This window comes from Acomys minous (assembly GCF_964271855.1).
Source record: "Acomys minous genome assembly, chromosome: 11".
NCBI lineage: Eukaryota > Metazoa > Chordata > Mammalia > Rodentia > Muridae > Acomys > Acomys minous.
The window spans coordinates 101,054,710-101,078,859 of NC_140492.1; the positions used below are offsets into that span (position 1 = coordinate 101,054,710).

The window sequence follows — 24,150 nt, forward strand, 5'->3', positions numbered from 1 at the left end:
CGATATTTACCCAAATGTGGGTAGGAGGTTACTCAGTAGAACAAGGACAAATTGCCAGTGGCTACACCATCGAAGAAAACGATACCTCCCCTGCCCCAGCAACTGCTCACTGCTAACAGTTCCTCAAGGAGAGTGGGCCATAGACCCCACCCTCCATGCGTGATGAGACGATGGTGGGCCTGATCATGTGCAGCTAGCCAAAGCCCCAGTGTGTTCGTGAGTACAACTGCTACCTCATAGCGAGAAGGCTTCTTTTTGCTGAACACCTTCTTATTCTCTGGCTCTTGCGTTCTTACTACCCTCCTTTTTGGTCGTGTTTCCTGAGCATTGGTAGCAGTGGTATAGCTGTCCTGCTTATGGAGGATAATAATAATAATAATAATAATAATCATCATCATCATCATCATCATCATCACCATCATCATCATCATCATCAACAACAACAACAACAATGTGTGATAATCACTTGTTCACAGCATTGTGTTCAGTTATGGGTCTCTGCACTAACCTCTGTCCAGTGCAGTAAGAAACTGTTTCTGACAGAGGCTGGCTACCGCACTGCTCTATGGGTATAAAAGAGAGGCTTTGGAAAACAGCTTTTGACAACATGACTCTTTAGCAGAACAGTAATCCTGGATCCCCTACCTAAGTCTTTGATTTCCAAAACACAGATTAAAAAAAAAAGTTTTACTAATTTTTTTCCCTTTTAATTTATTTACCTTCATTTTTATGTGCATTGGTGTTTTGCCTGCACATATGTCTATGGGAGAGTGTCAGATCTTGGAGTTACAGACCAATGTGGGTTCTAGGATTTAAAACCAGGTCCTTTGGAAGAGGCGGTCATTTCCCTTAACTACTGAGCCATCTCTCCAGCCCCACAAAACACAGACTTTTGACAGAGTTCACAGACAAGGGATAAGTTCTCTCTTGTGGAGTGGGCCTCAATTCCAATCAGGAAGTGGTTGGTTACCCACATACCAGTCATGCCACGGTTGCACTAGACAGCATTCCTTGTATGGCACTTAGTAACTGTAGCTCACAGGATTCACAGCTGCATAAGACAGTCTGCATAGCATCCTCTGGTTCTGTGGAAGCTATCCAGTAGGGAGGAGGCATCCAACTCAGCTCCAGCTTGATATCTCCATGGCCGGTGACTGACGTCTTTGGTGCCTTTAGTAATAGAGTCTTAGCATCAGGTTCTGGTGATGGCAATAGCCTGCATTCTTTTGGGGGGTGCCTCTGGAACCCCCCCAAGCAATGGCTTGAATGGAGATACCCCACACCTAGCACTGGGGTCTTTATTTACTTGCCTGATACTTCTGGGGAGAAGATTATCTAGCACGGAGGGTACCTCCGTTTAAAGCTTTTGTTTTTAGAGACTACTATTTAGTAAGTGTGTAAAGCAGTACATTTTCATATTGCTTTTATACACATCCTTAGTTTTGGTCCTTCCTCTTCTTCCCTACCTTCCCAGCCCTCTTCCCCCCCTTAAAACTTCCCACCTCCAAGTATTCTCCTCCTCCACTTTCATGCCAAATGTGTTCTACAAATTCCCCTCCTTTAAGGCTTCTTTTCATATCCCACTCCTCCAAATGGCCCCTCTCTGTTTTCCTGGCCATTACCAGCACTCAAAACTAAGCACAGTACTCCCAGACTTCAACACTCACACCTGCCTGTGGGAAGGACATGTGCATTTGCCTTTCAGGGCCTGGGCTGCCTCACGTTGTAGCATTTTCCAGTCCAGTCTACTTTCTTTCAAATGTTATGGCTTCATTTTTCTTTACAACCAAACAGAGTTCTGTCGTGCATATGTGTTACATTGTTACTATCCATCCATGACACCCGAACCGCGGTGAAATGGGTGTGCAGCCATCTCTGATGAGGGCTTTGTGTAAGTGCCTGGAAGTATTTGTTGCCCCTGGGTCATATGGAAGTTCTAACTCCGGTGTTTTGAAGAACCCCCACACCGATTTCCACAGTGGTTACACCAGTTTACACTTGCACCGACAGTGAATAAGTGCTCCCCTTTCCTTACGTCACTACCATCATCTGTTCTACTGACTAACAGCCATGCTTACTGAGTTAACTATCAATCTCAAAGCAGCTTTTTTTTCTCTTCAAGATGTTGAGGACTTTTTTACAGTGTTTATTATTTATTTGTGATCCTTTGAGGGCTTGATGTTCAGTTGGACAGACCATGTTTAATTGGGTTGTTTGTTTTCTTGATGACAAGATTTTTTTTAGTTGCGTGTATAAGCATATTAATCTTCTGCCTGATGTATATCTGGCAAAGGTATTTTCCCATTCTGTAAACTGCCTTTTCATTTGATTGACAGTTTTATTTACTGTACGGAAGATGTGCTGGTTGGCTTGCTTGCTTTGTTTTGTTTTAATCAACTTGACATCACAGACCCGGACATATCTTAGAAGAGGGAATCTGCACACTGAGGAGCTGCCGCCATCAGATTTGCCTGTAGATAAGTCTATGGGGGTATTTTCTTGATTAATGATTGATGTGGGAAGGCCCAGCCCAGTGTGGGTGGTCTCTGGGTAAGTGGTCCTGGGGTATATAAGAAAGCAGGGTGAGCAAGCCAGGAAAACAAGGCAGTAAGCATGGTTCCTCCATGGCCTTTGCTTTAGTCCCTGCCTTGAGTCTCTGCTCTGAATTCCCTTCATGAAGGACTGTAAGCTGTATGGTGAAATCAAATTTTTACTTCCTAAGTTGTTTTTGATCATGGTCTTTATCACAGCAATAGGAAGCAAACTAAGACTTACGCTTTTTCACTTCATGAGACATTGCCCCCCCCCCCCTTATTGTTTTTTGGCTTTCCCCCTGCGTAACTGGAGTCATACTCAGAAAGTCCTTAGCTATCCTAGATCTTCAAGACAAGCCTGTTTGTTCCTATGGCCCTCTCAGGGTCTTGGGGTTTTGATCCATTTGGAGTTGAGTTTTGTCCATGTTCTTGTCCAAGGATCACGTTTCATGTTCTAACATCTACATTTTCCCAATTTCTTCACAGTTTGTTGAAGGGCCTGTTTGGGGTGTTTTTTTTTTTAAAGTCTCTTTGTTTTGCTTTGTTTTGTTTGTTTAGCAGTTGTCTTATCTTTGTGAATTATTACCTTATGTATGTCTTCTTTTTCCCCCCACCCCCTAGAGCATTTCTGTCAGCACCCTCTGTGGGGATGGCTTGGCGGTCACGAATGCCTTTAGCTTGCTTTTTTCATGAAGAAGTTTTCTTTCTCCATCATTTAACTTACAATTATTTTGATGCCTAGAAGAAAGCATGTGTTTATTCCATAAATGATAAGATGGGATGGAATTTTTTCTCAACAATATGTTAATCAGGCTTAGTGTGTTGCCCATACGTAAGCTGAAAAGCTTATCACAATAGCATGCACATATTTTGACAGAAGAGTCTAGTATTGATAAAAAGAGTCACAACATATTTTGGTTCCCATGCTTCTCACTCTCTGGAGTCAATACTTTTCTTCCACATTGGTAAGTAATAGGCACTATAGAGATTTTTCTGATTTATTTACCTTGGACATTATCTATTGACTTCCTGTTGTAGTAATTAAAGACTTCTCTTTTCCCCATCCTCCCGATGTGGTTATAGCACAATTTTGTGAGCACCGGGATATGAAATACTGTGTACATAGCCAGAAGGTGGTGGCACGCGCCTTAAATCCCAGCACTTAGGAGGCAGAGGCAGGTAGATCTCTGAGTTTAAGGCCAGCCTGGTCTACATATCTAACTTCAGGACCCCCAGGACTACACAGAACTACACAAGACGACGACTACTATTAGAGAGAGAGAGAGAGAGAGAGAGAGAGAGAGAGAGAGAGAATGAGGGGTGTATGTTGGGGTGGGGGAGAGAGAATCTTATGTACAGCTGAACATAGCATTGCACCAGGACAATATGATTTGTATTGTCTGGGACTTTATCTTTAAGAAATTAAAAAAAGTTATTTTATATGCCTCAGTGTTTTGCTTACATGTATGTGAGCCACACGTGTGCTTGGCACCTGCAGAGGTCAGAAGAGGGTATTGGATCCCCTAGAACTGGAATTATAAATGATTGTGAACTATCAAGTGGGTGCTGTAAATCAAACCTAGGTCCTCTGGAAGAGCATTCAGTGTTCTTAATCTCTCCAGCCCCTCCTCCAAAAGTAAAAATCTTAAAAATATATATTTACTCTCCTTCCCTCTGCCACTTAGGTTAGTAGAGTGACTTCCCTACTGCTAATTCTAGGCCTGGCCATTTTGCTCTGTCATTGTGATGGTGGCAGATAGATAGCAAGTGGAGGCTTGAAAAGCACATGTGCGCTTGGATTTATTCTCTTCTATTTATGCCACCAGAACAGAAGATCGTGCTGGTAGTCCAAAGAGGAAGATAAATAGCATGTGAAATACAGCCAGTTAGTCCTAGCCAAGCTAAGCCTGAACCGGAGCCCAGCGGAGTCCAGCCTGCAGCTGCCAGCACTCAGCTGATTCACAAGCCACTGAGAATATATTACTGTTATTTTAAGCCACTACAGTTTTGGATGTTTTCCATGTGGCATTTTGTGAGAATAGCTTTTGGTATCAGACATTGGTACCTTATTGGTAGGAGAAGTCGAGAACAGTTATGTGAGATAAACACCAAAAAATAAAAAATAAAAAAGGGGGGCTTTGGTTTGGGGGCTTATGGGTAAAAAAAAAAAAAACACAACCGTGATAGATGTTAGAAAGAAAACGGCATCCTGTGTTATGCAAGGAGGGAAGAAGTAGTATTTTACAAAACTGTCAAACCTGGAAATTGAAATATATATAAAAAATATTAGAATCTGTGCTGAAAGATGTTCAGGCGAAGAGGTGAAATCGAGAGCTAGCTATTACTAGCTGCATGTATATAACAGATCCCACACTTCAGGAAGAAAGGCACCAAGGAAAGACCCAGTGTGGAAGGAAGATGCACATAAACTAGAGAGAGTTCCAGGAATCCTGGGATTTCTGAGTTGAGAAATAAGGCTTCTTTATCTTGGGTCATTCGAAGGGCCAAATGGAAACCTGCTACTGTATAAGCTTCCTAAAATATATACACATATGAACAGAATCCGAATAGAGCCAACAGACAGGCAAGGCAGAGCCCCAAATAGGTATCTCTCACCACCACGTGAAACCTCCTGTGTCAGGAATGGGTTAATTCTTGTTCTTGTTGAGTTATTGACCAAAAGAGCCACGTGGAGACCCCAGACACCTCAGGTAATTTCCAAAGCTATTTGGTAGCACCTCAAAAACTGATGGTAAGGCCATATTGCTTAAAATAGCATCTACATATCACACTGAACATGGGGAAGTCTGTCTGGTGCCTACCTAGAGGCCTCATCTCTACCGAGTAGTGTTCATGACTGTGGAAGGGTGAGAGGTAAACAACCACCTAAATATAAACCCTGGGGACAGCAATGGTGACCTGCCTGTGAAGTATTCTGGAGCAACAGTGGCACAGACATAGTGGGAGTAACCAATCACTCACTGAATTAGATTTAAGGATCAGCCTGTGAGATGGAACTAATGCCCAAACCTTCTAGGGTGGTGAAGAACCAAGGCTGGAAAGGAATTGCATCTAGGGGGAAACCAAATACTATTATTCTGCTAAAGGAACGTAGCAATCAAATGACTCCAAATATATTCTTTTACACCCATAGATCAGTGCTGCCCTCCACCATAACCAGAGAACCTTCTTGCAGTAGATGAGGACTAACACAAGGACTCACAACTTGACAACATGTAGAGAGTGAAATATTTTGAAGCTCTCGATTCTAAATGTGATGTCCCTATCAACCCCTCCCCTCAAAGCTCAGTGGCCTGTGCAAAAGAGGATGCAGGGAGATTGTAAGAGCCAGAAGTAGTGGATGAAATAATGTCTTACTGACACGTACGTGAACTCACAGAGACTGTAGTCGCATGCATAGGTAGGTTCAAATCAGATGCGGTCCCAGCGCTGAAAGGGGCAAGTGGACATAGGGTCCTAACCCAAACCCAAGAAACTAATCTACAAGTGATACCTGCTGGCAGAGGAAAAAATAGTTTTTTCTAATGGAGTCTCACTGGGTGTATTAACCACACTTCAGGGCAGGCCCCACGCTCAGCTGTAGTTGGCCAACACAAAAGGAACTCAATTGTATTTTTGTAGACTTTAGGCCTTGTTTTGTTTTGTTTGGGCACGTTTTGTCTTGTTGATATTTTGCTTGTATATTTTGGTTTCTTTCTTTCTTTCTTTCTTTCTTTCTTTCTTTCTTTCATTCGTTCTTTGGAAATTTGGGTTGTTATATATCCCCCTTTGAGAGAGAGAGAGTGTGTGTGGGGGGGTGGATCTGGGAGGAGTCGGGGAAGGAAAAGTCATCAGAATATATTGTATGAGGAAATTTTTAGTTAGAAATGGAAACAACAACAACAACAACAATTTTTTTTTCTTTTTTACTCTTCTCATATATTGCATTTTGACCCAGCTGGAAGATTCAGCAGCCCGTCCTATAAGGGTGGATACTTGTGATGGCTGTAGGTTTGCTTTTCCTCCCTCAGACCTTCAGTGAACACCACTCCTGGGGTAGATGATCTCTGATCATAGCTACAGAATCACACACCCAGTGTAATATCCACCTCATAGCAAGCAAGGTGTGAGGAGAGGACCGGGAGTCCACAGTCATTTCACATCCTATACTATCTAGAAGGAGCCCAGCCCCAGAAAGCACTGGAATGCTAGAGCTGACACATTTTGTGAGAGGCTACACGCCATCCTTTTAGAGTGTGCTCTCTGCCTTCAATTGGAGTCATGTGTATAGTACTGTGTCCTCAATATGAAAAAATGAAAGATAACAAGAAACCAAGTGAAGAAATGTGGGAACTGAGAGGCTGAAGCAGAAGTGGCCTCACTGTCTTTTCTCCTTCCTTCCTTTCCTGAGATATGGTCTCTCTGTGTAGCCTTGGCTGTCCTGGACTCACTCTGTAGACCAGGCTGGCCTCGAACTCGCGGAGATCTACCTGCCTCTGCCTCCCAAGTGCTGGGATTACACTCACTGCCATTCCTAATGACCACTGTTGTGGTGGTTTTTTCCTCCTGGCACTAAGCTCCTGGAATAATGAGTTAGACTCAAAATATACTTACAGATACTTAGGTCATACAACTAGGCTCTTCTCTGACTGGCTCATAACTTAAAATAATCCATTTATACTATCTACATTCTGCCACGTGGCTTGTTACCTCTGCTCAGGTACCACACATTTGTCTTCCTCATATATTCCTGGGTGCATCTCCCACGCCTGCTCTATCCCAGAGTCCTTTCTGCACAATAGATGTTTTGCCTTCTATTCTGCCTTTTCTATAGGACATAGTTTTTTTAATTGTCAGATAATGCATCCATAGAATACATAAGCTATTCCTCCTACAACCCACTGAAAAAGTTTTTGCTTCGTGCCTCTACACCTTTGGGCTCTTCAAGGATAAAGATTCTGTTCACCAAATAAAATATGTTCTCGACAGAAGAGATGCAGCAAAGGCCTCATTGCACCCTGACTCATGGCTTCCACTAAGGGATTTTATTTTATATTTCTTTGAGATAGGGTCTTGCAACGCAGCCTAGGCTGGCCTCAAACTCATGACCTTCATTTCCCAGCCTTCCAGTTGCTAGGATACCTAGGTGTTGTGATTTGAATGAGAAATACCACCCAAAGGCTGGCACATTTGATCATTTGGTTCCCTAGCAGGTGTTGCTGTTTGGGAAGGTTATGGCTCCTTTAGGAGGGGGGGCCTGGCTAGAGGAAGTACGTCACTGGGGAAGGGCTGTGAGGCTTTATAACCTGCCCTCACTTCCAGTCCTCTTTCTTTGCTTCCTTTGTGCTGATGAACTGTGGTCAGTCTGCCCCTTGACTACCAGGCCAGCCTCCACCCCTGCTGACAGGCCTTCACCATCATGATCAACTGTGCCCCCTATGGAACTGTAAGCCAAAATAAACCCTTTTCTTCCCTAACTTGACATTTTCGGGGTATTTTTTTTTAATCACAGCAACAGAAAAGTAACTAACACACAAGTTCATATTCCCATATTTGGCTAACACTTTAACTGTTTATATCCTAAGACCAGCAGGTAAAAAGAGGAGTAGTGATTCTGGCAGAGAAAACTGCCTTTTTTTTTTTTTTTTTTTTTTGTATTTTGTCAGAAGCAGGATGTGGGGCTGCTTGTACACCATGTGAGGAGAGAGTGAGGCATGTGTGGGTCACTTGGCAACGATGAGAACTTTTTCCACTCTCATCCTCTACTTGTAAATAGACACCATAGTCAACCTGTCTAAAAAGTTGATACTACCAATGGCTAAGACATTTTTAGAATGATGGTGAACCAGCAGGTGAGCCATCAAGAACTGCAGAACTGAGAGCAAGGGACCTTAGGCTGCACAGTACACAAATAAATATTGCTTGTGACCTCAAGGCAAACAGCATCTCCAGAACTTATGGCTCATATTCTGAGCTCTTCCTCAGGAAGAGAGGCCCATCAAAGCCCTGGAGACTTGACCCTGTGCAGGGAAAGCATGGACCATCTCAATCATGGAGGCATTGCTCAGAGGTCTCTTCAGGAGAACCTGCCACAAAAGGCACAGTTGACTAACAGAACATGTGGGTCTACCACCATGTGAACAGAGGCCATGTTTCCTTAGATCGCACTGCCTGATGATTGAATAAGGCAAGGATGCTGGTGTCGGCGGCTGTGCTTGGCTGTTATGGGGCCCTCTAATAAACCTTTGCTTCAGAGACTCCCCTTTGCTGTGCCTGAGACTTTCTCAGACAGTGCTGGAGTCTGAAGCTTTTCCCAGTATGCTCTCTCCTTGCTGTTTCATGGGTATGGACCAGCGCTTTGGTCCGAGGCTTTCCCACTTGTTCCTAATCTCTAGCCCTTTGTCCTTCACAGGCAGTTCTCCTTGTAAATCTCTTACAAATCCACTCTCATACCGACATAGGCTCAGAGAACCCAATGATACAGATGCCCCACAGCACTTTTTGAGTATCTGATTGATTCTGTGTGCATGGTTGCAGTTTTCATTCACTGTGCTAATGCTAGTGCTTTAGCCAAGGAACTATAGACTTCTAGTTAGAGGAAATATATGTTTTTTTGGAAGAAACCTTCCCAAATTTCTCTTTCTAAAAGTCCTGGGGGTTGAAAGTTGGCCCTCAGGATCAAACTTCTACTTTTACTTTCTTATCTGGTGTGCAAGTCTTAGTTGGCCAGCTCTGTTTTCTAGAGACTTCCATGATCCCATTTTTCCAATTTTGGCTCCTCATTTCTAAAAACCTGTTCTTGCTCTAGTTATTTATTTTCCTTAATATACTCTTTTCAATCTCACGAATGGACCCCACACATCTATTTAGGACGATTTATCAGTTCGTTTCCTAGTTGCTGCAACCAAGTACCCAACAAGAAGCAGGTTTATTTATGCTTACAATTTGAGGACACAGAGGATCAAGGTAGCAGGTCAAAGGCAGCTTACAGTGGTGGCTGCAGGAATGCAGTGCTGCTTGTTCACATCTAGGAAGATCTGGCTGCAGAAAGTGAGAAATATTCATATTAGCCTGGCTCCCTTTCTCATCCCCCTCTCTTTTTATTTAGTCCAGGATCTCAGGCAGTGGATAGGTGTTACTCATATTCTGTTAATATGAGTCAATCCCTGTTAATCTTGTCTGAAAACACCCTCACAGACTTGCTTAAAAGATGCTATGATGTTTTAATGAGAATGATCCTCCCCATGTGCTCATATATTTGAATGTTTTATTTTCAAATGGTGGAACTGTGTAGGAAGGATTAGGAGGTGTGGCCTTAGGCTCAGAGTCTCATATTCTCTCTCTCTCTCTCTCTCTCTCTCTCTCTCTCTCTCTCTCTCTCTCTCTCTCTCTTTCTGCCTTCTGCTTGTAGACCAGTGTAAGCTCTCAACTACTGCTCTGGTGCTATGCCTATTTACCCCCTGCTATGCTTCCCACCATAATAATGGACTGACCCTCTGTAACTGTAAGCCAGCCCCAAATCAAATGCTTCCTTTTATGAGTTGCCTTGGTCATGGCATCTCTTCACATCAATAGAACAATAACTAAGACAGATGCCTTGACAATATCCTACATATTTACTTACCTAATCAAGTTGATAATCAAAATTGACTGTTACAAGTCTACCCTTTGTCCTCTTGACACCCAAACACATCACTTTAAATCATGATATCCAAGCTCTAGTCCCCAAAATCTCATAGCCATTTTACAGTGTGAAATGTAATCAATCCAACTCCCAAATTCCCATAGTCTTAAGAGTATCACACTGTTCAAAATAGAAAGTATTTTCTGAGACTCATGTAAACTCTTATGGGCCAGCTAAGAAAGAAAATAGACTATATACTTCTCATATAACAACAACACATACACATAGTAAACATTCTTACTAAAATAGAAGAATTGAGGCAGAGCAAGAGAAGATTAAAAGCAAGACTGGAAACCGGCAAAGCAAACACTGAACCTCATGGCTCCAAGTTTATCAACTGGGACTTCTGCTGGCATCACCTGGGCTCCAGAAGGTCTAGGCATCCTCGGCCCTCCAAATCTGTTTTCTATGTGGGGTTTCTCTTGGACCAGTTTCGGTTGATACTTGCAGCGTGCCTTGGCAAATGTTCTTTGTTTTGTTTTGTTTTGTTTTGTTTTGTTTTGTTTTTGACACGTCCAGTATTCTGTGTTTTCTATTGAAACTTGGCTTTGACTTTCACAGCTTCATACACAGTTCACTCCAAGTTCCACGTAGAGAGTCAGCCTTGCCGCACAGTGCACGGCCTTGATGGTTTTCTAAAATATTGGCGGGGGCCCCCAAGACTTTCTTACTCTTGTAACATTTGCAAAACCAATCTAATGTGTCTGATTCTACATTCTCCTATCATCTCAAAGTGTATCCTGGCTCCCTTAGACCACACTGTTGTGATCTCTGTGTGCCTCCACAATGGAACCTTGGGAAAAACACAACTCTAGGCACCCGCTATCCATTAGGACATTGCAGAGACTCTGTACTCTCATCTACTCTCTTTTTATGTGAATTTCAATTTTGCACCTTCAGTGAGTGGTGTCCTCCATCACAGCACCTTTCCTATTGTCCCAGGACAAAGTTTGAAGTCGCTCCTTAATGGGCAACCTCTGTAACAATTGCAAGCTACCCTGCCCACTTGGTCATCAGCCTTTTCACAATTACAGGATTCACATCCATGCCTTGCCAAACATTTTTTCACATTCTCTGCACTCTTGTGCTGTAAATCTGGGTCAATGTAGAAAGCAATGACTATTCTATCACCTGGAATGTTATACTAGCTAGAAATTCCTTCTGTCAGGAAAAATCAGCTCAAAAATTAATTCAAAATTCAGCTTCACTCAAGTTTTCAAGACACCGGCAGGATGTAGCCAGATAGTGCCAGACTATGGCTCCTTTAACATGATTTGAGACAGAAGGCTCTCGTAGCTGCTGCATCTACGTATATGGTTTTCATTTTACTTGTGGCTTAAGGAGAAATGAAAACAACTGTCTGTAAATCACTTTAAACAGAGCGTCTTCCATGTTACTTTCATCTTAAAGGGTGAACACTTACTCCATAGCTAATGTATGACTATTACCCTACGAGAGCTTGATGGAGGAAGGATAGAAACCATAAATGGAGGGCACATGGATGTGGCTGGATTAAAGTGCGATTAGGCTGGGAAAGAGTACACTTCCACTGACCTATTGAGAAAGGGGATGAGAATGACAACTGGGCAAAGGATGGGCTCCAGCAGGAAAGGGTATTAGTGGCTCACGGTGGCTGGCTGGCTGCGGCAGAGTCAAAGAAGAACCGGATTGTTTGGGTTTCCTGCCCAAGATTTCTGGTGACCACATTGTTGTGTCTTGATGCCTCCACCTGAGGGGAGATAGCTATGCCATTCTTAGCATCTTCACGTAAAGTATAGCATGCCAGTAGTCAAACTTTGGTGCCTGGAAGTATATCCCCTAGTATACCTGAAGGAAACATCTTGTGATGATTAGTCTTAATCTCAATTGTCAAGTTAATATGATGTAAAATCATCTGAGGGATGGGACTCCTGGCATACCTGTGGGGAATTATCTTGATTAGATTAACTGGAGTCAGAAAACCAGTCCACTATGGGTAGCATCATTCCCCAAGCTTAGATCCTGGACTGTATACAAAGTCAAAAGTAAGATGAGTGCAAACCTTCTCTCCTTCCTGACTGAAGGTGCAATGTGAACAGCTGTCTCAAGATTTTTGCTCCCTTGACTTCCCTGTCGTGAACTGTGAGCTGAAATGAACTCTCCAGTCCTTACATTGATTTTTATAAGAGTATTTTACCATAGCAGCCAGAAAAGTAACTAAGACAGACTTCCTGTCAAAATTTTCATGTTGTACTCTTACTCTAGCTATGAGCTCTTCTTTGCCTGCATCATTTATGGATTTTGTCCAAGTAGAGAATTTTCTACCTGTGGTAGTAAAAATTTATGCGCGCGCGCACACACACACACACACACACACACACACACACACACACACACACACACACACACTCTGTATGAGATGACATCATTAAAGCACCCAAACGTCTCAGTAGGCCAAGGAAGACACCAAACCAGCAGACTCGCCTCTCATCACAGATGGGTTGCCTACCCCAGAAGATAGCAGAGAAGACACCATCTTCTTCCTTCTGGATTTCCATGTGTGTAGTGATCAAAATCTCAAACCAAGCATCTGAACATCAGTGCTATGAGTCCACAGGCATTTTGTGAGGTCAGAGACTGGGCATTCAAAATCAGTGTCAGCCTTGGACCTGAGGGGTGTCTTCCTTTCCTTCCATCCCATCCTGAAGCTGCCTCGGTCACGAGGCAGGCCCTAAAGTTGCTTAAGTTAAAAGTTTTCTAGGGCAAGTAATGCTGCAGGATTTTGGTCAAGTATCTTCTATATTTTGAATATAACTTATGGTAGGACTCCCTCCCAGAACAAAACATTTTTAGAACAGATGCTCATCCAAAGTCACTGTGAGGGTATCAACACTTTCTTATTTTCCATTATTAATTTGTTTATCAAAGATTCTACACGGCATTTATTTGGGGAAAACATAATTTTCTTTAAACTTAAAAAAAAGATTTATTTATTATATATAGTGTTTTGCCTGCATGTACATCTGCATGCCAGAAGAGGGCACCAGATCACACTATAGATGGTTGTGAGCCACCATTGCTGGGTGTTGCTGGGAATTGAACTCAGGACCTCTGGAAGAGCAGTCAGTACTCTTAACCTCTGAGCCATCTCTCCAGCCCTGAAGACAGATAATTCTCTAGTTCCCACTTTCTAACTGAAATGGTTTATGCTTTGGGAGCCAAAATGAGTAGAAAACGTCTTGCTGATTTCCCCCTGTTTTTTTTGTTTGAGACAGAATCTAATGTAGTCCCGGATGGGCTCAAAGCTACTCACTAAGTAGCTGAGGTTGGCCCTGAACCCTTTCTTCACCTTCCCAGGGATAGGGTTACGGGAATGTGTCATCATATAAGCTCTATTTCACCTTTTCATTTTCTTCTACCTGTTATAATTTCTTATAATCTATAATATTTTCTACTTTGTCTATCCACCAATCTAAATATTGTATAAAGACAATTCTCATTTCTCTTATTAAATATTAACCATAACTCAAAAATGAAGAAAACTTCAGTACTATAGTCCTAGGAGCAAAAATGTTAGCATTGGCTAAAGCAATTCATTTAGGAACTTAGAAGTGAATGCAGCGAATGAAGTGATCGTAGGTGAAACTAACAATTAGTTATACCAGGGTTACAATAGCAGCAAAAAAATGTCAAGGCATCAGTTAAAATGACTCCAGCTTCCCTCTTTGGAAACAAGTTCTTGGTCAGCCTCAGTTACAATCTTTGTAAAAGAAAATGCCACACAGGAGGGCAGTTAAAAGCCCTGCTGCAAAACAGTGAGAACATGGAGCCAAGGAGCTCTGCAGAGCCAGTCTGTACCCTGGTGGCTGAGCAAACACTGGCTCTTCAGGGGCCTTGCGGGCTGAAGCTCCTTCCCTTCCTTTGTGGTTTGCTGTGGGCTAATGGAAGCTGGTCACTGTCCATTGTCCACATCTGCCCATTGGCCACAAATGCAGTGGAGACCCAAGATCGAGGGACATTCCCAGGTGAGGCAAACCCATAGGACAGATCGAATGATAGATGGCGTTGTACCTACATTCTAGGGCGCTTTGTTAGGTAACAGTAGGTATTAGCGTTATGCACTCAGCCATCTAAAACTTCCTGTCTTTAATTTTTGTTTGTTTGTTTGTTTCTTTTATTTTCAAGGAATAGTCTTACCATATAACTCATGCTGGATGTAAATGCAACAAAATTCTCCTGCCACTGGAGTGCTGGAGTTACAGGTGTGAGCCACTGTGCCTGGCTCAGAATTCCTGGCTTAACAATTCTTAAAATAACTGTTGTATCCCTTCTTTTCCTTTTTCTGTATGCCTCCTCTTTAGTTCCTATGGGTGTCTTCCTGTCATTGAGAATCTTAATTCTTCCTCAGTTCCACATTTTTAAAAAATCTGGGTACTAAATTTGGAAAATTTCTTTAGTTTGATTGCTTCTTTTTAATTAATCCATTAAGTGCATATTATACATGCATACATATATGTCTTGGCAATCTAAGCATATATGATATAGCATATATATATATATATATATATATATATATATATATATATATATATATATATATATCGAGTTTCAGTGTTTAAAAGTTTTCACTATAACAACTACTCGGCTGTTTTCTTTTTTGTCTTTGTTTTTGATAAGTGGTTTCACTATGTTAGTCACCTTAGTCCTGGGGTCAAGTAATCTTTCTATCTCAGCCTCCCAAATTGCTGGGCAACTGCCTTCTTTTCATATGCTGTTGTTGTTATTCCTTTTTTTCCCCTTATAGATCATTTAAAGCAGTTTTATTTTATAGTCATCTATAAGCTTCTTATCTTCCTGAAGCATTAACGTTCAATTAACTTCCTGTCAACATCATGATCTGATTCTCCAGTGATTGTCTGGTATAGGTGGGAATTTTTAGCATGAGTTTATTTAAAGCTGGCATTTCCTGAGATGTCAGTTTGTGGCTTCATTTCGCCTCTGAGTTCTGCTAGAGTCTCATGGCATGTAATATTCTGTTATATCAACATGTAAGGCAAATACGGTAAGCTGTCAGCATCAGTCAGTTGGTCTCTTTGGTATCAACCTTTTGCACGTTTCACCTCACTGATGTGAGAATAGATGGTAAGTATTTAAAACATCTGCGTGATGAGTTTTGGCCAATGTATTGTGTTAGCTTTCTATTGCTATAACGAAGTAATGAAGCCACCCAATTAAAGACGATGGCAGGTTTGGCTCACAGTTTGGAAGTGCAGCCTTAGTCAGTTACCCACATGGGTGTTTGGGCCTGTGATGAATCAGTACATCACACCTGGGGTGCAGAGAGGAGTAATTGCTCACTTTATTGAAGCCACGAGGCACAAGAGAGGAAGAGGAGAGGTCAAGGTCCTGGTACCCTCTTCTTGGGAATGCTGCCATATGACCAGAAGCCCACCGAGCAGGCCCTACCTCTTCACGGTTCAAACACTTCACAGTGTCACAAGAGGCTGGGGGACGAAGCCGTTAGCACATGCCTTGGTGGACACTTCTTCACACTGTTACACGCATCTACTCACGAAACCTTCACGACATTCAAAGTCTCCTGGTGTCACCCTTCGCACTCCTCGTTTGATCTCGGCTACTTACTTAATCTGGTTTATATTGCTGTGGGTAGATTTGCTTTCACTCTATGGTTTCTCAAAAATAAAGACAATTTGACATTTAAAAGTAAGTATTCAGACTGGAAAGCTGGCTCAGTGGTTAAGCACACTGGCTGCTCTTCCAGAGGACCCAGGTTCAATTCCCAATATCCACATGGTAGCTCACAACTGTATAATAACGTCTGTTCCAGGGGATCTGACACCCTCACACAGACATACGTGCAGGCAAAACACCAATGCACATAAAATACAAATAAATAAAATTTTTTAAAAATTTAAAAAATAAGCATTCATTAATTCTCTCTCTCTCTCTCTCTCTCTCTCTCTCTCTCTCTCTCTCTCTCTCTCTCTGTGTGTGTGTGTGTGTGTGTGTGTGTGTGTGTGTGTGTGTCTGGCTGTGTGTGTCCCACAGCATGAGTGAGGAGATCAAAGGACAACTGTAGGGATTCATTATCTCCTTCTATCATGTGGGTCCTGGGAATTGAACTCAGGTTGTCAGGCTTGGCAGCAGGTGCCTTTACCCACTGAGCCACCCATCCCCAAAGAGGGAGAACTTTAAGCATATTGGAAGTACTGACAGGCAAGAGTCTAATCTGTGATTCGTAAACGGAGGAATGAGGGAGTCTGGAAAGCAGGTGCCATTTAGCACAGATTTCCAAATAGAATCTCTTTGGTGTTCTCTCTCTCTCTCTCTCTCTCTCTCTCTCTCTCTCTCTCTCTCTCTCTCTCTCTCTCCACCACCACCACCACCATCATCACCACCACCATGCTGGGGCTGGAAGGTGGTTCAGTGGTTAGGAGTCGTGGCTATTCTTCCAGAGGGCCTGGGCTTGATGCCCAGCACTTACATGGTGACTGGCTTCTAGAACCAGCTGTAACTCGAGTTTCAGGGGACTTGATGCTCTCTTCCAGCCTGCTCGTGCATCAGACATGCACACTGTGTACAGACATATGTGCAGACACAACACCCACAACACAAAAAGAAATAAATAAAAATTTAAAGGTCATAAAAAAAAAAGAATGCTCCTGCTGAGAGCAACCCCTAGCCTATCTTCTTTTTGCTTGTTTTAAACATATGTTTTATTTATCGTGTGTGTGTGTGTGTGTGTGTGTGTGTGTGTGTGTGTGTGTGTGTGTAGGAGTCAGAGAACAACATGAAATGTCAGTCCTTTCTCTCTGCTGTGTGGGTCCAGATATTATGTTAGGTTGTCAGGCTCGGTGGCAAGCTCTTCTTAGCCACTAAGCCATCTCACTATCCACAGTTCATTTTCTTACCAAGGTAAGAGAGTCTTCACCCCTTAAATCCAGCCAATGGATGAAAACATCTCTTTCCAGCTGGGCTGGGAGACCCCGTATCAGATACAACATTGGTTCTGGGAGATAAGGTGCCCAGGTATCAAAACGGACGATCTACAGAGAAAGTTTTAAACACTACCTGTTATCCTCCAAGGAGTCTTTAGGCATGTAAATCTTAGTTACGGCAAGCTGTATTATAAAGGAAATATTTTTGCAGAGATAACTCTTTTAATCTATAGCCAATATAGGTCATTAGAGTCCACTGCTCAGTCTTGGGGCCCATAAGTGGAGGATGTTATGGAGAGAATAGAGTGGAGCCAGGGGAGACAAGTGGATGATGAAAGGTTTTGAAAAACAGCCCTGCAGGGAAAAGTGTCCATTAGCTCGGAGGATGGAGGTGTGCACAGACTGAATATCAGTCTTCACAGTATCGAGGGATGCTATGCTATTGACACGGAACCTCTTTTCTGTGTCCACAGAGGGCAGGGTGGAAGAAAGGGAGTTGAAAATACAGAGGAAGGGATTCAGGCCGGCCATCTGCAAACACAAAGGTCAGAGGCCCACTCCAAGTACCCAAGAGGCCATCTTGCCTGGAAGCAGTTGGTTCCCCAAGACTCTTTTTGAACTCTCTGATTGTACGCATGTTAAGTTCATGTAAGTCTGGCCATCTGCTTACAATTGTTTGTATTTGTTATGTTTGTAAACTGATGAGATGGCTTCAAAGCGTGAAGTGTTTCTAGGTGTGTTACAAAGAGGGCAGGGTAAGACAGGTGTGAAGTTGACTCATGTGTGGCCATCCGCACAGAGCACTCTTGGAGTCAGCCCATCTTTGACAATGCTGTCCAGAGGAGAACAGGGTCTGGAAACAGGGTGTTTGGCAAGATTGTTGTATCAGCTCTGTGACACCCACATCTCCGGTATTGTGGGGCAGGCCTTGGCAGTCAGCATGTCTTCAGGGGAGTGTGGACAGGCCCAGAAAAGAACAACCAACACAGGGAGAAGAATCTAGAAACTGGGACTACTTAAGGGAGGTGAGGGGGCAGGCAAGGAGCTGTTTGCAAATATTTTCAAGGGCTGTTAGGTAGAGAAGAGATTAGCCTGGTGCTTGGCACTGCCAGACGGCGAGCGTGGGGGCAAAGAGCACAGCTTACAGGGACAGAATGTCAACGGAGAAGGAAGCAATGGTAATCATTAAAGACGATCAAAGGGATTGTGGTGTCTAGTGACGTATGAAATGGTTGTGCAGAGATTAAATACCGAAAGAACATTGGAGGAAGCATTGCTGAACTTTTTTTTTTCATCTTGTTAATCAGATAATACTTTTTTTTTTCTTGAGACAGTAATTCAGCATGAAGCCCAAGCTGGCCTTTGTAATCCTCCTGCCTCAGGCTCTCCTGAGTACAGGGATCAGATATAACTCCTTGGAGATGGATTGCTTAGCCGTGGTATTTTTCTCTTGGTGCTACAGAGAGGTGAGCCACTAGAGGGCCCCAGGGCAGCAGCATTGCAGGGCCAGCAGCATCCACTCCATGAAACAGCAGTGGATACCAGCCCTGCTTTGCTCTCCATGATTATGTGCCTCGCCTTATCTTCCTTGTAAATCTTGCTAGAATAAAAAGATCTCATAGGTTGTCAACTTCCTGGAGATCTCTGTACACGAGAGGCAGTCACTGCTATTAACTGTCTATTTAAACGTCTGTTTACATATTCAACAGGGTCTTCTAAAAAAGTCAAAGCGCCTTTTAAATACCCCCCCAATTATGGATTTAGGAAAATATAAAAAAATTTTAAACATTTAATCATTACTTTATACATGCCTTTACGTGTGTGTATGCGCGCGTATGCTAAAAATGTCCTAAAAACAAAAATGCACAAGTGAACCACAGAATTCTGCACACATGAAGTAAATGGTGAGAGGAATCTCGCTGATTCCAAAACAAAATATTGAATGTGCCACCTGGTTTCCTCTCAGTGCTCATAGTAAAATGCCAGAGGATGGGAGTGACGAGGGTGTGGGGGAAGCTGACAAGCAATAAAAGGCACCAAAACTTGATGATTTCAAAGATCCTCAGTCCTTGCAGAGGCAGAAAGATATAAAATTCAGAACTGACTCTAGGGGCTGGAGAGATGGCTCCACAGCTAAGAGCACACACTGCTCTTACAGGAGATCAGAGTTAGGGCTCCCAGTTTCTGCTTCCCTTAGCTCACAACTTCCTCTTATTCCAGCTCCTGGGGATCCGACCCCTCTGCCGGCTCATTGGGTACTTAACTCACATACATAAACACACACACAAACCATTAAAAATAAAGTCAGGTGTGATGGTGTACACCTTTAATCCCAGCACTCAGGAGGCAGAGGCAGACAGAGCTCTGTGAGTGCAAGGCCAGCTTGCTCTACAAACTGAATTCTAGGACAGTCAGGGCTATGGGGGAGGGGGGGAGGGAGAGACCCTGTCTCAAAACAACCAAATGAAAATTAAAAAATAAATCAAAATTAAAACTTTTAAAAAGAAATTCCATTGGAGCATTAATTCAAATAAATTCTGGCCTAGAGTGCAGGGGAAAAAAAAACACTTAATGGAGATTGTACAAGTTTTGTTAAAAATACAGGGAGGTCAGGCATATGCAAGCCCCTCCCAAGACACGAGTGATAAAGTTCACAGATTTTGTCTGGTGATGATGTCATTTGAAAGCTTACTTGAGCTGTCCTTCAAATTCTCAGCAGGAATCCAAGTAGATAGGGGCTCAACTCAAGAAAGAGCTATGGTCACAGCTTTTATGTAAAGGGAAACGTATGGGAAACCCACAAGGTATTTGATGAAATCATTTCTGCAAAAACACCATCAAACTGAAGTGGATGGAGAGGGCACAAAGTGGTAAGGCAGCTGGTACCTCCCAAAATTGTACCAGCAGGAAGCAGGTTCCTTGAAAGAGAAAGACCCAGAAGGTGTAACCAGCCTAGCCTGGGGGGGTTTATGCTCTGAAATTATTATACCCCTGTAACCCACCATGGAATTCTGAAGGAAGCCTTCAGGTTGCCGACTTTAAGATTGGTAATGTTTTATATCTATTTTTTATCTCTTTTATAACCTTTCTGTATCTATTTTTATTTATTTTGTATCCTTCTTTTGTATCTATGTTTTAGACAGGGTCTTGTAGTGTAACCAAGCTTGGTCTAGAACTTGCAACCCTCCTGCCTCAGCCATCTGTGGGTCAGCTACCACAACGACTAGTAGCTCTTTTTCATTGTCCTTTTAAAATGAGCATTTCTATACCCATTTGCCTAGATAGAACTGTTCCTCCGTGGAGTTAGGAATCACATGACTTGTCTTTAGTTTTATAGTTTGGGAGGAAATACACCCAAGGGGCCTCATCTACAGCTGGATCTGGTTTGGATGATGCTATGGTGGACTGAGCAGGTGCTGGTATGGTGTGAAATTCGTGGGTACCACAGGAGGAAATGAACATACTCTGCAGGTGGGAGTGATACAGATATGAGGGCCAGAGGGTAACTTGTGATGGACAGTCTACAGGGAATCCCTGGTGTCTTCATTTTCCAGTTTCACCCTGTATCCTCTCTTCTTCATGGGCACAGAGAGGACTAATGAGTGGCTTCTTATGAGTCAAGTTCGGCATGGGACACTTATGGCTGTGTGTGCATGATTACGTAAGGCCTGGCCCTATTTTCCCAGGATGCTCTTCTTGGCTGGGTTTGAAGGAGCAAGCTGCCATTTTGTTAACCATTGTATGAAGAGTGCTACTCAGTGAGGTGCTTAAGGCAGCCTCCAACAGACAGCAGGGAAATGAGGTCCTCAGATGCAGGAAGTGAGTATTCTAAGCCACACAAGCTTGAGGGGCAGAGGTGACCTTAGGAAAAAGTGATGTATACAGGTGAAATGAGAAGGGAAGGAAACAGTGGACCAGTACTCAAGGAATCTGATCCAGAACTGTGCAAAGACCCACTGAAGCCTACATTAGCTTGTGTTGCCTTTGGGCATATTAGTAAGGCTATGACACAAATGCTGGGTTTTTCCATGGTGGACCTAAGCACACATGCTTGCCTGGCCCAGGAGTCAGACAGACGGAAAGAACCTAGTGAAGAGTAGGTAAGTAACAGCTCAGATGCCCATCTATGCTACAAAGAGACCCGACTACAAAGTGACAAATCCAGGATGGTATTAGTTTTGTTTGCAGTTTCTGTGATTAACCAACTTTAATAGAGAAAGGGTATATTTAACTGAAATTCCAGGTTATAGCCCGTCATTGTATCTATTTTTTTTTTATCTATTTTGTAACCTTTTTTATATCTATGTTTTAGACAGGGTCTTGCAGTGTAACTCCTAAGGCAAAAGCTGAGAGAGAATGAGATGGATGCTTGCTTTCTACTTATCTCACCTTCTTGACTCTTATACAACCAAGGACCCAGACCAAGGGGATGGTGCCACCCACAGTGGGTTTGGTGTCCCATCGACCACTACAACCAATACAGTCCATCATAGACATGACCACAGGCCAACCCGCTGAAGACATTCTCCTTACTGAGACTCCCTTCCAAGGTGATTCTGCTTTGTGTCAAACGTGACAAAACCATTACAGGTGCCTAAGCATAGCATTATGTAACAGTCAACATATATGAATGCAATTGCCTTTTGTATCTAACATTAAATTGACAATATTCACTTTCCACAGTCCAAGTAGCTACTGTGTGGAGAGTTCTCTTGTGTGGCTTTACTAAACCATGCATCTCCACATATCAGTGTCAGTTTGGGTTGTTTCCACGTTGTTAACTGTTATGAATAAGCCACCACAAATATTCATATACAAGTCTTTAGGTAGACATGTTTTTAGTCTCTTGGGTAGTTTCTAGTGACTGTATGCTAAGGGCATGCTTAACTTTAAATAAATATGTTGTGTTGGAAGATCCTGCTGTTAAGGTTGCAGTCCACCCTGTTTTGATAGCTCGGTGCAAAATGGAGGACTCTTTCCCAGTGGGGCTTCCTCTTCTCTGCCTGACCTTATCTGGAGAGTGTCTCTAGGCACAGACACCGGCCTTTGCTTGGAAGATGACCCTGCACAGAGCTTCCTGCAAGCATCTGAATCCTGCTCCTTCCCCCTGGCCGTATGATAGTTAGGTACTGTGTTATGACTAATCAGTTCTTCTTGCCCATAGCCCTAAGAACCTTTGTATGCCTCTCCTAATAAAAAGAGCTGCCTCTCTGAAGCTGACTCCTGGAAGTTTTGTCCAGCGTACTCACAGCTTCCGGAACCCCATTCATCCATCCTGTTCCCTTTGTTTTTGTGGGCTGGTGGCCAATGACCCCTGGGGAAGGGAGGACCACAGTGGTGAATGATTTTCTAATTATCCCTTCCTATCAACAGTGTGGATGGGGACTGTGTATGAATCTCATTCACTTGCACCTAACACGAGCATCCATTGGCTTTTCTTATTCTTTCCTTTCATTCACTTCCATTTACCCAAATTACTTCCCCATAAACTGTATGCAGCAAGTCACTGCTTCAGAGATGCCAACATAGAGCAGTTCACACAGGACTTGTTAAAGTTTGGATGCGTCTGTGGACAGAGGACAGTGGAGGAATCTGGCCAATAGAAGGTACAGGTATGAGATAAGTCACTCTGTCGCTGAAGGCAGAGAGCTCTGCAGGGGATTCTGGGAAGGCGGCTGTTGGACACCTCGGACGTGAGCAATAGTGAACATAGTATGAAATTTGGAGTTTGTTCAATTTGGAGATTACAGCTACTGGAATTCTCTAAGAGGCCCTGAGCTTCTTGTCACAGGCATTGACTGAATGCTCCACTCTGAGTGACACTGTCAAAAAGACTTCTGGGAGAGCAGACCAGGTGTCCTCTGAAGGTAATAGCTTGTAGTTAGGAAGCTACACACATTCTCTCATCTAAGTGTACAGTGCGCTTCCTCACGTCCATTTTATGCAGGAGAAAGTAAGACACAGACAGGGTAGACAAGTAGCCAATGTCACACAGCATGCAAGACGCAGACCAGACAGATTCCTGAGGCTTCCTAGATACCTTACTCTTGACCACTGTCTTCGCCAACTCTAAAACAGAGGTAGTTTTAAAGCCTTACATATTTGAGGGAGCTTCGTTTTTTAAGATGTTAATCTGTACTTAGATGTGAAAAAGATTCCACAGAAAGATCCCATTTTCTAGTTTCTATTGAAAAATCAGGGGGAAATCTGTCAAAACTGGTCTTGTAGACTTATAGGTCAGGTAGGGGGAGCTGAGGAGAAGGGGGGGGGTAGTGGTGAGGGGAAGAGGAGGGGCAGGGGCGGAGCCGGTGTGTGGGGGAGGCAGGGCCTTATTCAGCTTTAGAAGGTTGTGAATGTGTTAGAGGTGAAAGCCTCCAATGGAGTTGTTTCTTGCAGAACTTGGGGCTGGACCCCCCCCTGGGCCTTCAGTGGTTATCCCAGAAGTGAAGGCTCAAGTCTGGGTCGTCTCACCCTAACCTCCTCTCCTTAACTCGAGATGACTAGAAGCCACTCAACCTGCTCCATTCAGAACACACCAGACTGCTTTCCTCCTTTTGTCTGAAGAAGGACCAGGGCTCCAGGGACCTACAAATTTTGAGCCAGGCTTGAGTTCAGCAGGCATTTTTATTAACTGAAAATATTTGCTTCTTTACAGATAGTGTGTGTGTGCCCGAATAACAACCGTCCCCAGCCAGGTGCTGTGCTTTAGGTTGAGCACAATGGGCTCTTTGAGAGTCCTGGCAGCAGGGAGTGGCCTGTCACCCCCACCCCCACCCCCATCTGATCCTTGGTAAAGACGGCACAATTCTGAGCTGCCTGGCTTAGAGAAGGTGTGTGTGTGTGTGTGTGTGTGTGTGTGTGTGTGTGTGTGTGTGTGTAGGCTTTGCTCCCCGGTCATCAGCAAAGCTCATTGGGAGAGGGCAAGTCTGGGGCATGGCCTGGATGACAGTATGACGCAGGCACCTAAGCCTGCGGCCACTGATCCCCTGCGGAG

At 43.4% G+C, this 24,150-nt stretch overlaps 1 protein-coding gene across 2 annotated transcripts in view; it reads left to right on the top strand.

The window, feature by feature from the left end:
* Positions 1-22,321, top strand: part of LOC311609309 (uncharacterized protein) — a 51,553-nt gene extending 29,232 nt beyond the window's left edge. For both annotated transcript variants that reach the window (XM_084802319.1, XM_084802318.1), the window contains one exon: positions 21,469-22,321. The gene's annotated coding sequence lies outside the window, so the exon portion shown is untranslated. The remainder of the gene's footprint in view (positions 1-21,468) is intronic.
* The last annotated feature ends 1,829 nt before the right edge of the window (positions 22,322-24,150 follow it).